We start from the raw sequence: 14,536 nt of genomic DNA on the forward strand, positions 1-14,536 counted from the left end.
GTGAACTATCCCTTTAAACACTGCAAATGGTCAGACACTTGGCAGAATGGAAACGAAGGGAGGTAAGATCTAAGAGGTTTCAGGCAAAGCAAAGGGCGATACCCTGTGTTCAGGAAAAGTGAGGTGTGCTGTTGTGTGGGAAAGGGTGTGGACTCGTGGTGAGGTCTCTATAATTACGGCACAAGACTCTGGGATCCTAACCACAGCCTTGTAGTGAAACATGCAGTGCACAACAAACACGGTTTCAGGTCAACAAACTACTGACACTTTATTTCATGGTCCCGAGAGACTGTCGGCATCCTGATGTGGCAAGCGTAGGACAACAGCAAAGAGGAAGGTGGTGTTCTCTCCAAGTGTGATTCCAGGTAATGGCTATCCTGTACAGGGAGCTGTCACAGTGGATTCTTCCAGCTCAGAAGGTCTAGACCGACTGCTCTTTGGGGTAGTTGAAAGGGGGTCGGGGGGCAGCAGGGGCAGCGTTGGGCTGGAAGGTGTACATTGGGATGTTGGTAGGGCGCTGGGTGTAAGGGTTATGGGGTAGGTAGGTAACAGGTGGGTAGGCAGAAGGGGGAGGAGCCTCAACAATATTTTCCTGGTTGCCCGGGTGATGGTAGCTCACATAGTCAGCTGGGGCCGGTAGCTCTTCGTTCCCAGAGTTCTGTGGAAACAAGACAATGAGAGCAACTGATGGAAGTGGATGAAGTGATAGTAATCAGTAAATCACACACAGGTGGAAAAGGAAACATGTATGCATTTCACCAGGTGGCTTTTTCGTATGAATTTGATCTTGTCCGTATGTTAAAGGGTGTTGTTAGGAGATGGGCTTCAGTGTTGCTTATTTATAATAATCATACGTGTTTGTATGATTCACATTGTGCGGATTCATACGAATTAGCCACCTTTTTAATATCTGCACGAATTCTTGTGAGATCAGGTTGGTCCCAGGAACCCCTCACCCAGTATTTTGACATCCCCTAATATACAGTAAAAACAATATTCCAGGAACAATGTAGGTAACACTTTACATTAAGGTACCCTTTATAAAGCTTTTATAAATGTGTTCATTGAAAATTAATAAGTCATTTACAAATGCATTATAAAGCAGTTATAACTGCTTGAAGAAAAATGGGGATTTTAACGAAATACCTGCCAAATAGTGAACAGGTATAAGAAAAACAACATCCTACAGTGTCCAGTCTGAAGGCCTATATTGCAAACGACATCAATATAATAAGGAATCTGCTATCGAGTCAAATAAACAATGAATACATAGATTTATTAAGCAATTATACATGTGAGTTAAAAATGGCTCACTCTTTGGCAGGTATTTCGTTAGAATCCCTGTTTTTTTCATGCAGTTTTTATTGCTTCACAATCCATTTGTAAATGACTTATTTATCATTAATGAACACATTTATAAATGCTTTATAAAGGGTATTTTAATGTAAAGTATTACCACAATGTCTAATGTGTTGTGTTTACATGAAGTTCAGTGACAACTGCATGTAGGAAGAATCCCTATGTGTGAACGGAAACACACCGGACAGCTAGTTCGCTGTCACGTCACCCATCACTCTCTGTCACTTTGTTAATGTACAGTACATGAAAATCACGCAAAATCGTTCAACACCAAACAGCTGTGTGCTATATTGTGATATTATATAAGCCTTTATAGACGCCACAGCGCTTGAGTAGAAATACTGCACGCATATAAGGGGTTGCTTATTGTTTTTAGCACGTTAAGGACATAATCGCATCCACTATGGTTGTATTATGCTTAATCCGTAGAAAAATGAATATTTTTTTACAAAGAAGACACAATCTTTTTTTATTTAAGCCTGTCACTATGTCTACAGGCATGCATTTAGAATACATGGTTGAGTTTGGTGGCTCGTTCACACAGTAACTATTCAAGCTGGAACTGTAAGCTGCTTTGTGAACAGGATATTTCCAGACACCTGTAAGTAGATACAGTTGTCAATTCTTAAAACTGACAGTGTGGACGTAACCAGAAAACTGCTTGTAATGAGCCATTCTCTGGTTACGACAGAATGAATATGACAGAATAAAATGAGAATGAATTAATGAGAAACATGAAGTGTGTAAAGAAAGACATAAAGAAAGAGAGACAGGCAGACAGGAAAAGAAGCCCTGTTTACACCTGGAGTGATCCTCTCACAAGTGGTCAATGAGACATAGTTCTAGGAACATCTGTCATTAAAGGAACAATTTGCTATTTTCATCACGAAAGGCAGCAAAACAATCACGCAGGTGTAATTTTATTACGATGTGAAGAAGTATGGAATGATGGGAGTTGTTGTTTTTACCACTATGCTGCCAATGAAGATCAGTGCTAGAGGACTCCCAAATCATGTTCATGAATGATGTAAAGTTATCATGAGGTGACAATGACAACTACTACTAATTACAGTTATTACATTTACAGTTTGTCAGAAGCTTTAACCCAAGTCCCTCACCCACAGTACATTCAAGGTCTTAAATTGTATGTTTCCTTGGAATAAAACCTATGATCCTGTTGTTGCGAACACCAACTGAGCTAATAGAAGAAGGTACAGTAGAGTTCTTTGATTTTATCACTGTGGAAAGCATTTAAGTGATCGATTGCAATATGCTTTTGACCCCATATAAACTTGCATTTATAGCTGACCACTTGTGATGGGATCACCTAACATGAATATTAACAATTGATCACATGGTAAGAGAGACTGGTATTAGAATGGAATGGAAAGATGACTTACGCATATTCCCCAATCATCTGTACATCTACGACAATGATGATCCGCACACTGTGAAAAGTATGTTAATGAAAGGAGGAACATTTTTATAAATTAATACTGAACGATGTACCCCAGGGCTCAGCCCTGGGCCATCTTTTGTTCTTATAGATGACAATGAAGCGCACAAGCTTGACACATGAGGTGTGACACTCAGTGAAGATGGACAGATAAATGTGTGAGGGAATCTGCTCGCACATTCACCAGATGTCACGGACATCTTTATGAGCACAGGATAACATTTTCGACAAAATTGCAGCTTTTTTGGTTTCAATAATAAACAGCAAACAATGTAGCCTTTGCAAAAATGCATAGAAACAACACTCTACTATTTAGTCTGTAGAAATCTCCATCAGATAATGAATGACTCTGTTTTAAAGAATAAAAAAAACATAATTAAGGAACTTAGAGCCCTGGAGCACAGAGTTACACATATAAAACAAGATATTTTCTTGTGCTTTGGTTAAAGTTCATGGATTCTTATCTGCAGAGAAAACAAACAAGCTACAGTATTTTTCTCCAAACTTGCCTATGATTAGATTTTTGATTAGCAGGGGAGATTTGAACTAAAACAGTTTCCTCTGGGTGCCATAAACACTCAATGTGTTAAAATAATTGTTTGCGTTCTAACCATAATCTGCATCTATATTCAAGCATTAAATCTCAAAACTAAGACCAAATAAAACAACATTATTGTATGACAAAAAAATACTCGGTTTAAATATACATATTACACTTCAATGCCTGCTCTTCAAGTTTTCTTCAGCAGGTTTCGTATAATTGGGAAAAATATTGTTTTATTTCCGCAGAATTGCATGTCTTTATTGCTTATGGTGTCATTAACTGGTTGCTGTGGAAACTGGCTAAGTAAGATTAGTGAAACGTTTAACCAACAATTTGTTCAATATACAGGGTCAGAGAAAAGGTTTGCCAGTGATTATGAGACAAAAGTTGTATGCCCATTATGCTATTATGCTGATATATAAATAAATAATAATAATAAAACAACAACACAAACAAAGTTTAAAAAGTGACTCATTCATTAACAGTTCTGCTTTTCTCTATCAGATTTAAAAGGGAAATAATTGTGTAAAAGTTTTTTTTAATTAATATTGAACGCAATTAGAATTCATTTATGGGGAACTGTGGGGAACGTTGCTTCTATAGCCCCTCTGGTAAAAAAAGAGAAAAACCAAATGATGTTTGTACACATTTACAGTGAGCAGATAAGAATTAAGGGGGTTCATTTGCTGCCTTGGGAAATTAAACAAAGAAAAATGCTGAAGCTTTAATGTTAGCTGAACTAATATGCTACAAAAACAACGCTGCAGAACTAGACTTTGATTTCGAGTCTTTGTTTTGTGGTGATATTACAAGACTATTGAGATTCATAGACGTACCCACAAAAAAACACGCATACACAAAACAGCTGCTTCCTTTGAAAACAACCTTGTATTTCTTAAAAGAATGTCTACAGATGGAGTTGGTGGACCGTTTTTGACAGCTCTTCCCTCACAGACATTCTTAAACACTCCTGTACCAAATGCACCACTAATCTAAATGAAAATCACTGGCCGAATGAGAAGTCTCTTTTTTTGCAATACCCCTAACAGTGAGGTAGGCGAATGGGGACTGATAGTCCACCTTAGGGAATTTGACCTAAATGGGCTTCTTTTATCTCCTCTGACAATGTAATGAGTCTCCCGTCGCAGCTTCGCCGCGTTCCAGAACTTCGGAATTTGCCAAAGCAATTATTTCGCTATCTTCATAGAAGGACGTTGACCTTCTGGCCTCTCCAGTGGCTCTACATAAAGCTGGTTACAATGCCGATTCAAAATGCTTTCAAATATTATGTACTGATTGAAATGGACCTCTTTTACGTCCCCAATTTAAAAAAGGTGAAAGCCAGAGTTTATCTGTCAGTCATTTTTGAGAGCTTCTTTGACAATGTAAGACATGGCTTCATATTTCTCTTTATTGGACTGACCTGAGGGACAGTCTGCACATTGTGATATAAAATGCAATGTTCAGCCCATTAGAAAACATACACAGTACAGCCGTGTGTTTAAGCTTTAGATCATTTGGTTTTGTTTGGATGGACATGTTTAGGAAGGCCTGTCCTGATTGGACAATGATGAAACCAGAATGGCTTGTGTTTTGGGTTAACTCTGTGAAGATAACATAAAACGTTTTTAGTGTGTGCTTGTGTGTATGCATCTGTACACAGCAGACCATCTCTTTACTCATTAGAAAGCAAAAAAATAACATGGACTTTAGCGGTAAAATGTTAAACCAATGATTTGATATGTAGTGATTACTAAATTGTGCATATTTTGAGTGTGGAGTGTTTTGTATGTGGGTATGTCTGGCTTCTGAATTTTCACCTTTTTCTTGTTTTTACAGGTATAACTTTAATTGTTTTGCTTATTAGTCAATATGTCTCATGTACAGCTGCTTTGTAACAATGAATATTGTAAAAAGCGCTATATAAATAAAGTTGAGTGGAGTATTATGTGGTAGTTGGGGAGGGTCCTATATAAACTTGTATATATTCCCTATATGGACAAAAGTTTTGGGATGCCCCCTCCTAAAAACATGTTTATTCTGTATAAATGTCTTTGGTCTGATGAACACAGAGAAAGATATTTGGACGAATGCTAGCAACAGTTCTTGCACGCCATTGACTGGCATAGAAGGAAAAATGACAATGGTAGTCAGAAGTGCCCTAGAACTGTTTGTTTCCCTATATTCTTCCAAATATATGATTTTGTGTTCAACAAAATAAAGAAATTTATGAAGCTATTTGTCCTTCTATGGGAGTCAATGGGGGGCAAGATCTGTTTGGTTTCAAGCATTCTTCCGAATATCGTTCTTTGTGTTCATCTGAACAAAGACATTTATACAAATTTGGAATAACTCGAGCGTGAGTACATTTTCACAAAATAAATCACTCAATTCTCCAGAATGTCATTATATGGTGTAGGATTTGTGCTCACAGAAATGTGTAAATTAGTCAAACCTGTTCTTTGGAAAGGGCTATCAATACATTAGTCCATATACACACTTGCAGGGGGACTTCTGGCAAGATTGTAAAGTACATAGTTTTTGAAAAATATAGAATTTTTACTAGAGAGTTGCTGTTGTGTATCAAAAGAGTCAAGTCTTTATAAATGCCTGTTCCCTAGAAATGGCTTTGATCTCTTCTTGAATGTTCAATGGCTTTATAGGACATTTTTCAGATGTTTTGTGGTCAAATAGGCGATAATCCTAGCTACTTAGAAAAGTAAAAGCACACTTGATGCACAATCTAAGGTATCATTATAGCTGGCACTGAAATTCAATACTTAAGGTTAAAGGATTGCTCAAATCCTTAATCCCAACGATGAGCGAGAGTAAAAGCTATGCTTGCCTACAAATACCACTTATACTAGAATTACTAGCTCAATTTGTAGAGCATTGCCGAGATATTTGATAACATTTTGGATGAGGTGATTTAATGGATTTGATTGGTTCCTGTCAAATGAATAAAACCAATAAGATAGTAGTAAACTTTTTAGATATCAATGCATTCACAGCATATCTGATCTGCACATCTGATTTAAACACAAATCTATTAATGGGAAAGTTTATTTAGGGTAACGGTGTCACAACAAGATTCAATCCACATGGGTTGTTGTAATTCATCCCCAAGAAAAACATGATTTTTTTATTAACTGAGGTGTGTTTGTTACAAGCAGTTCAGATCTTGTAGATATTGTACTGCATAGTAATGTAATAAAAGCATGAGTTTACATAAGTGGAATGTGTGGCTAATTCTTCTGTGAATTCCAAATATATTCAATAACTTTTCCATAACACAGTTGAACAGTATAAAACCACATCGCATCGAACTACAACAATCCAAGTAATGAATTTGACATCATCAGCCATCTCTAGTCTAAGAACTTCTGCTCTCAAAAACAAGGACACATTGGTACCCTGGACTGCCTTGACTGATGGATCAGTCTCTGAGTTTCTTAACTTTTCTCTACACTGCAAGGTTAATAACTGGCTACATCACTCATAATCCCACCCAATCCGGCAGAAAAGGTCACTTTCATGCAGCGTTTTAACCATCACAACCCAAAAAGGAAGGCTTATATGGGCATGGGGAACTTTGCAGACAAAAATGACAACAGTTCAGCTAAGCAAAAGAAGTGAACTTTCAGGAGATTGCTTTAGACTATTGAATAGAATATTGACTAAAAGATTATGCACTTACTGAGCAGTATATTAAAAACATTATATTCAAATCGGCTGGTTTTACCGTGTGAACTACATTTGTAAAACCACACATTTGTATGGTTTTGAGACATGACCACATATACAGGACCTGAGATAAACATGTTTGGTCTATGATGACAGCCATAAGAATGTCAGTCATTAATCATTATGGTAATACGGGTCAAATGGCTAAAGCCTTCTTTGAGGCATAAGCTGAAGAGGCAATTATCATTTTTAAAGGCCAAAGTTGGTCTTGAATGACATTACAAATGAAATTGAATCTCATTAATGTTAATAAGTACTAATGGAAAATAAAAACAGTTGGAAATTGCAATTCAAAGCAAATGTAATTGCATCATTTAAGCAATTAGAGAAAATACACCTCAGTCCTACGGTAGAAATAGAGAAACTCCATTTTGCTAATGCAGTTCCTAATGACTCACTAATGTGTTCAAAAATTCACGTCTAGTATTAGACACTATGATAATTTTTTGGGGGATGTGTAACCTAAAACTTCACAATAAAAGTGTTTAGATGAACACTTTTTGATATTTAGTCCGGTTGAGCAAACGATTTTAAAATCCTTGTAAAATCGATTTTATATAAATTCTACGGGTGTGACAATATATCAAAGTATTGCATATCTTGTTAGAAAATAATTATATTTATATGTGTATCAGTGAGCTTTTAGGAGATGTATCTTAGTGCTATGGCAATATGTTTTTTAATTAAATGTATTTTTATATTTGGCTTAAAAAGTATTATTCTTCTGCAACAGATCAATTCAATTGTTATTTGATAACCTACCGATGGTTTAATCAAACCTTGAATATTGAAAAAATTTGAACAAAATAGAAAATGTTACTGCTGAGTGCATCATAACAACCCTAGTATATACTGTATGAAGGTACTTAATGATCTTTAAATATACAGTATTTATGTTTCACAAAATTTCCATATAATGTAGCATTGAAAAGACAATAACAATACTGTAAAACTGCAAAGATGAACCTCTACTGTAATGTTATGCTGAACTGTGTGTGTTATTACAAACGAAAAGTCAGTACTGTACAGTTTTTAATTAATTAATCATGAATGTAGCAACTTTGTTGCTTTTTTTCATTAAAACTCCACATTCGTTTGTTTCTATAACCTATTAAAAAATAAAAGAAAGTTTTTTGTTAAGTGGTTTGTTCATTTATTTTTCTTGTTTTACGATGCTCCCGCTCAACAGTGGCGACATTCAGAGAACTTCACGCTGTGATATTAATTGCTTGTTTTAACAGTAAAGCTGACTCATTCAGACTTTACCCATGAGAATTACTTCATTTATTTCTTTATTTATTTTTGTCTGTCTTCTTCCTCTCAGCTGCTATTATCTAAGAGAAGAAGAGATGAGGATTTAAACTAATGGGAAATCTCCTGTACGCTGGGATGGTAGCCGGGCCCGGCTGGACCTGTATATTTATCTTCCATAGTGGAGATAACGTTAAAAGGACTCCTACTGAGCATGCTAAATAAGAAAATGTCCAAGATTAAAAGTGTAGATGTTCGATTTACAACAGCATCCAATCTCAGGTAGGAAATTGAAATCTAAAGAATCAGTTTTTTTCAATATGGTCGATGCTGGGATCAAACTTAAAGGGATAGTTTGCCAAAAAAATCTAAATTGTATCATTATTCCCCAGTGTTGTAATGTAACGAAGTAAAAATACTTAAGTACTGTACTCAACCACATTCACACACTGCATTTTTCACATCCATTGCGAGGATTTTGAAAGGTGTTTTGACAATTCAGAGCGATGTCCAAATGAGTGCCAAATACGGAAAAACACATAAGAAAATTTGTGACTATATGTGCAAAGACCTCAAGGATTCAGAAATGTTTGTTCCACTTTGACGGGGATTTACATATTTACATTATAAACACGAATTTGTGGTCTTTCATGTAAAAATGTTTACCAACTTTCCCATTGTGCATGTACTGGTACATTAACATATGTGTGCTTTTATAGCTGCGCATCGAAGACCCGCAAACTCTTAGAGAAAATAGGAAATATTGGAATATATCTTCATACGATATATCAGGCCACTTTCTCCTCACACTGTGTAATACACGGGTGTGAAAAATATTCACCAGAGCTGTTTTAATAGTGTTTTGAGCCTCCTCCTGAGACACCACTTCCATTATTTTCTACCGTCCACCTAAGAAAAAAGAAGTATCAAGACCAAAATGAAGTACGTCACATCGCCTTCCACATTCAAAATTAAGGTGAAATTAAAAATAAAAAAATCCTACATGAAACACACAGTGTGTCAGGGTTCTGTCCTTCCTGTTTCAGGCTTTAATGCTTTGTGGACGGGACTGTGACAGTACAATGTCTTGTATGTATGTTTTGTTTTTTGTGGAGACACGCGGCTGTATGTTTTGATAATTCGCCGCGTGTCCTCCTGTCCGTGTAGCTCCGCCCCTTGTTTCTATGTTAGTCTCCCATTAGTGTTTTATCTCCGTCACCTGTCTCCCTTTAATGTTTAGCCTTGTTACGCCTCCTGTCTCATTATCCCTCGTTAGTTTTGCCTTCTTAAACCCTGTGTTTCCCGAGTCCGGGGTCGGTTTGTTGTATGCTGTTTGTAAGTTTTATGCTTGTATGTTTTAGGTTTGTTCTGGTTCATGCTGTGGTTTACCTGTGCGCACTGGATTATTTTTCCCCGCCTTTTCGTGTGGGAATGTTCGTGTAGTCTTCGTGTGGCATTGTCCCCTGTATTTTCTGGATTATTTTTTCCCAGCCTTTTCGTGTGGGATTGTTCGTGTATTCTTCGTGTGATATTGTTTGTTTGCTCCTGTTATTTTTACCCCCTCGTGGGTTTTGTTTTCACTATTTTTGTATATTAAATATTTTTTACTCGCTGTACTGCATCTGGGTCCTGTTTCCCTATCACACCCATTATTCCTGACAGAACGAACCGACCACCATTGGACCCAGCAGACAGCGGGATCGTTGCGAGTGAGGCAACGTTGACGGGCTCCCTTCCAGGGTAGAGGACGCCGGGCTCCCTTTCAGGATCGGGGCCGATCAGACTCCCTTACAGGGTCGAGGCTGCCGTGTTCCCGTCTGGGGTTGAGGCCGCCGGGTTCCCCTCCAAGGTCAAGTACTCCGTTGTCCTGTTCCCGCTACAGATCCTTGCCGGCATCTCAGCTGGTACCTAGGCCCTTTAAGTCGACTCCCTGTCTTTGCTGCCCAGCAGCCAGAGTGTGCTGCCCAGCCGTCGGAGTAGGCTACCCAGCAACCGACTTCCTCGTCCCGTCGACATCCAGTCCTGCCCAGCTGGTGGTGCAGCCGGCCATTCCAGTCCGGTGCAGCCGGCCATTCCAGTCCGGTGCAGCCGGCCATTCCAGTCCGGTGCAGCCGGCCATTCCAGTCCGGTGCAGCCGGCCATTCCAGTCCGGTGCAGCCGGCCATTCCAGTCCGGTGCAGCCGGCCATTCCAGTCCGGTGCAGCCGGCCATTCCACTCCGGTGCAGCCGGCCATTCCACTCCGGTGCAGCCGGCCATTCCACTCCGGTGCAGCCGGCCACTCCCTTGGACTGTTGTATTTCCCCGGACTCTTGTGTTCCCTCCCCTTGGACACTTGTTTCCCTCCCTTATGTTTATGGGATTTGGGTTTATCTTGTTGGGTTTTGCTCATGTATTTGTCCCGCTTATTTATTTATTTTTCTCTCTCTTTAGGCCGCTCAGTGATCGGCTCTTGGAGCGGGGGTACTGTCAGGGTTCTGTCCATCCTGTTTCAGGCTTTCATGCCTTGTGGACGGGACCGTGACAGTACAATGTCATGTATGATTTGTTTTTTGTGGAGACACGCGGCTGTATGTTTTGATAATTCGCCGAGTGTCCTCCTGTCCGTGTAGCTCCGCCCCTTGTTTCTCTGTTAGTCTCCCATTAGTGTTTTATCTCCGTCACCTGTCTCCCTTTAATGTTTAGCCTTGTTACGCCTCCTGTCTCATTATCCCTCGTTAGTTTTGCCTTCTTAAACCCTGTGTTTCCCGAGTCCGGGGTCGGTTCGTTGTATACTGTTCGTAAGTTTTATGCTTGTATGTTTTAGGTTTGTTCTGGTTCATGCTGTGGTTTACCTGTGCGCACTGGATTATTTTTCCCCGCCTTTTCGTGTGGGAATGTTCGTGTAGTCTTCGTGTGGCATTGTCCACTGTATTTTCTGGATTATTTTTTCCCAGCCTTTTCGTGTGGGATTGTTCGTGTATTCTTCGTGTGATATTGTTTGTTTGCTCCTGTTATTTTTACCCCCTCGTGGGTTTTGTTTTCACTATTTTTGTATATTAAATATTTTTTACTCGCTGTACTGCATCTGGGTCCTGTTTCCCCATCACACCCATTATTCCTGACACAGTGTTGCTTGTGTGCATGCATCAAACTAATTGTTTTGACTATGAAAGTTGAGGGAGGGGTCGAATCAGGTCATGTTGGTAAAACAGAACTGGCCCCAATATCACCACCTCAAAAAAGATCACCAAGTAGTGTGGCCCTGAAATTTTGGCATGTCTACGTAAATGAGAAGAAATTGTACATGAGACTGGTTGTTTTTGACTGTATGTGCATCCATGCATAAGTTAGGGAAGTTTAATCATAAAAATATGGAATAACTCCTATGTATTTGCCGAAGACAGCGAGCTGTGACTTCAAATAAAAGCGGACAGTATGAAATGCGTGCATCATCCGTGCTTTAAGTGAGCAAGTGTCTGTCTGCGCATCTATGAACGTGTGCTTTAAATGCACTATAGACATGATGCTTGCTTGGACATCAGTGTCCAAGCACAATAAGAGCGTACATCAGTGAAAAAGCGAAATATTTAGTCATAGGAATAAACTATTTTTAAGTGTAATGCACGCAACAGCCAAGCAACCTTGCTCGAATTATGGAGTCGAAAAGCGAAGTAGCCAATGGACAGGCCTGAAGGGCATATGCCCACCCACTTTGATAAATAGTCCCAGCAAGTCTTTATAGAAAAAAATATTAAAGTATTTGATATGATATTCCCCGGGCGGGTCATCTTTGTCTCCACCACTTTAAAAAAAAAAAAAGCTTGGATACCAAACTGTATTTGAAATATCAAAAATCCCCATCAGACCAGCATGTTAACATGTCATGATCATGGTGGCTCAATAATTCTAATTATAAAGCTTCCATATTCAATGACATTGAAGGCATCTGCTTAACATATGGCAATCACACTCACAATAAATCAATCACATGTCTACTATTACATCTCTCACCAATCCTTGTTAAACATGGGTTTCTTCAACTAATCAAGTCTCTGAATAATATATGTGCAGCATTGAAATCAATGCAAGCTGTAAAATTACAGTCTTTAGACTGTGCCTGAATCAAACCATGTGCTCTACATACAACCAAACCAGACATTTATCGAAGCCAGTTATCAGGGACAGTTATCAAAGTGCATATCATAGAGAAAAAATCAGCTTTTGCCTATTAGGATAACCTTCATTTTGAAAACCCACTACGTTCCCATGTTTTGCCCAGGTCAGTTTTGTGTGTCAGTATCATGTTTACTTTTTCTGATTTAAATTTTTTATATTTATAGGTATATGTGTTTAGGTAAAATAAAAATAAATTCTCCCAAATTTCAAATAAAAGTTATGTTCCTATTTGCATTTGTTTTCAGAAAATAAAAAAAGGTCAAACTAACAGAAACGATGCTCAGAATTTTTTCAGACCTCAAATACTTCAAAGAAAACAAGTTCAAATTCCCTTTTAAGCAATACAACAGTAATATTACATGTATTCAAGAAGTGCAATTTTGTATGTGATCACCGAGATTTTTATCACAGTTTTCTTGGGTCTTGTCAATCTGTCAGTCTTTTACATTTGTAAATGGATGACTTTGTGTCACTCCTGAGGTTTGATTTTGTTGAGATTTAACAAACATATACATCAAGCAATGCTGATAAAATAAAAATTTGCAGTGGTCTCTTGATTTTTTCTGCTGATGTTATTTTTCACAAAGATATCTTTATGAAACTTTAACTTATAAAATGTGCTGTGCCTTGTGCTATCACTCTTTAAAATGAAAGACAATTTGTTTTTTATATTTCATGTATATTGTAAATAATGCTGGGGTTTTTTCAATCTTGCGCTTGGTCAAAAAGGGATGATGCAACAGTTGGGTTAAATTACCTCAGAAAATGTTTGAAACAACCCATAATAAGTTAATTTACAGGTTTGTGGGTTCATGCCATTTTAAACAAAGGCTGGGTTAAAATGATACCATCAATTTTAGAGTGTAATGCAATGGCATTCAAACATTGTGGTTTAAAGAGGCAGATGACCCCAAAATGTCAATTGAAACCTGAATTTCATTCTTCCGAAGAACTCAAAAGACGTTGTTTTGAAGAACGTGGGTCACCATACAACCGGACAATCAATCAGACTCCACTGACTTCCATTGTATGAACAATGTAAACTGCCGTCAGAATGAAAGGTGATTTTTTTAACAATATAATTATAAAAATGTCTAAAAATGTCAGTTAGAGGGAGTCTTTGGAAAACACAACAATGGTTAGAGCAAAAAAGCAAACCCAAAACAAATAAAAACTACAGAAAAGTAGGCACAAATAGGAAACACACAGGGAATTCAGTGCTCAGTGACAGAGAGGGAGGAGTTAAAGAATTGCAAAAAAATCATAAGAGAGGAAAAGAAACATAGGAGTGCATCAGTCTGTGTACCTTCATAGGGTAAAGGCCTACTATGGCATGCGTTAGTGTGAGCTAGGCTGGATTGTTGCATACTCGACAAGGTCCCCGGCAGTGTGGACAGAGCTTCGTGGGCTGGGATTGGAAGCCAAAGCTGCAGTATCCAGTTCCGCATACTGGACATCACAGTCCTTGTGACCAGAGTTCTGGAGATAAGAGAGGTGGAGAGGATGTGTGAGGAGTGAAGCTCCAAGAGAGAGACAGAGAGAGAGAGAGAGAGAGAGAGAGACCTATAACCTATAAACAAAGAGAGAGAGAGAGACCTTATTACCTATAAAGCCCTACATGGTCTAGCGCCGCAGTATTTGAATGAACTTCTATTGTATTACAGACCACCACGTACATTACGTTCTAAGGGGTCCTGTCAGTTGGTAATACCTAGAATTTCAAAATCAAGTGCAGGTGGTAGATCCTTTTCTTATCTAGCGCCTAAACTTTGGAATATTCTTCCCTGCACGGTCCGGGAGGCAGACACACTCTGTCAGTTTAAATCTAGACTAAAGACTCATCTTTTTAATCTTGCATACACTACACCTCCATAATATTAATCCTCAGAGGATTTAGGCTGCATTATTTAGATCAACCGGAACCAGGAACACATCCAACAACAAATGATGTACTTGTTGCATCAAAGAGTGCAGAACAGTACTCTACTCTCAGCCAGTCTTGTCTCTTTGTTCCAAGGTTACCGCA

The sequence above is a fragment of the Triplophysa dalaica genome, chromosome 14, assembly GCF_015846415.1.
Source record: "Triplophysa dalaica isolate WHDGS20190420 chromosome 14, ASM1584641v1, whole genome shotgun sequence".
Lineage (NCBI taxonomy): Eukaryota > Metazoa > Chordata > Actinopteri > Cypriniformes > Nemacheilidae > Triplophysa > Triplophysa dalaica.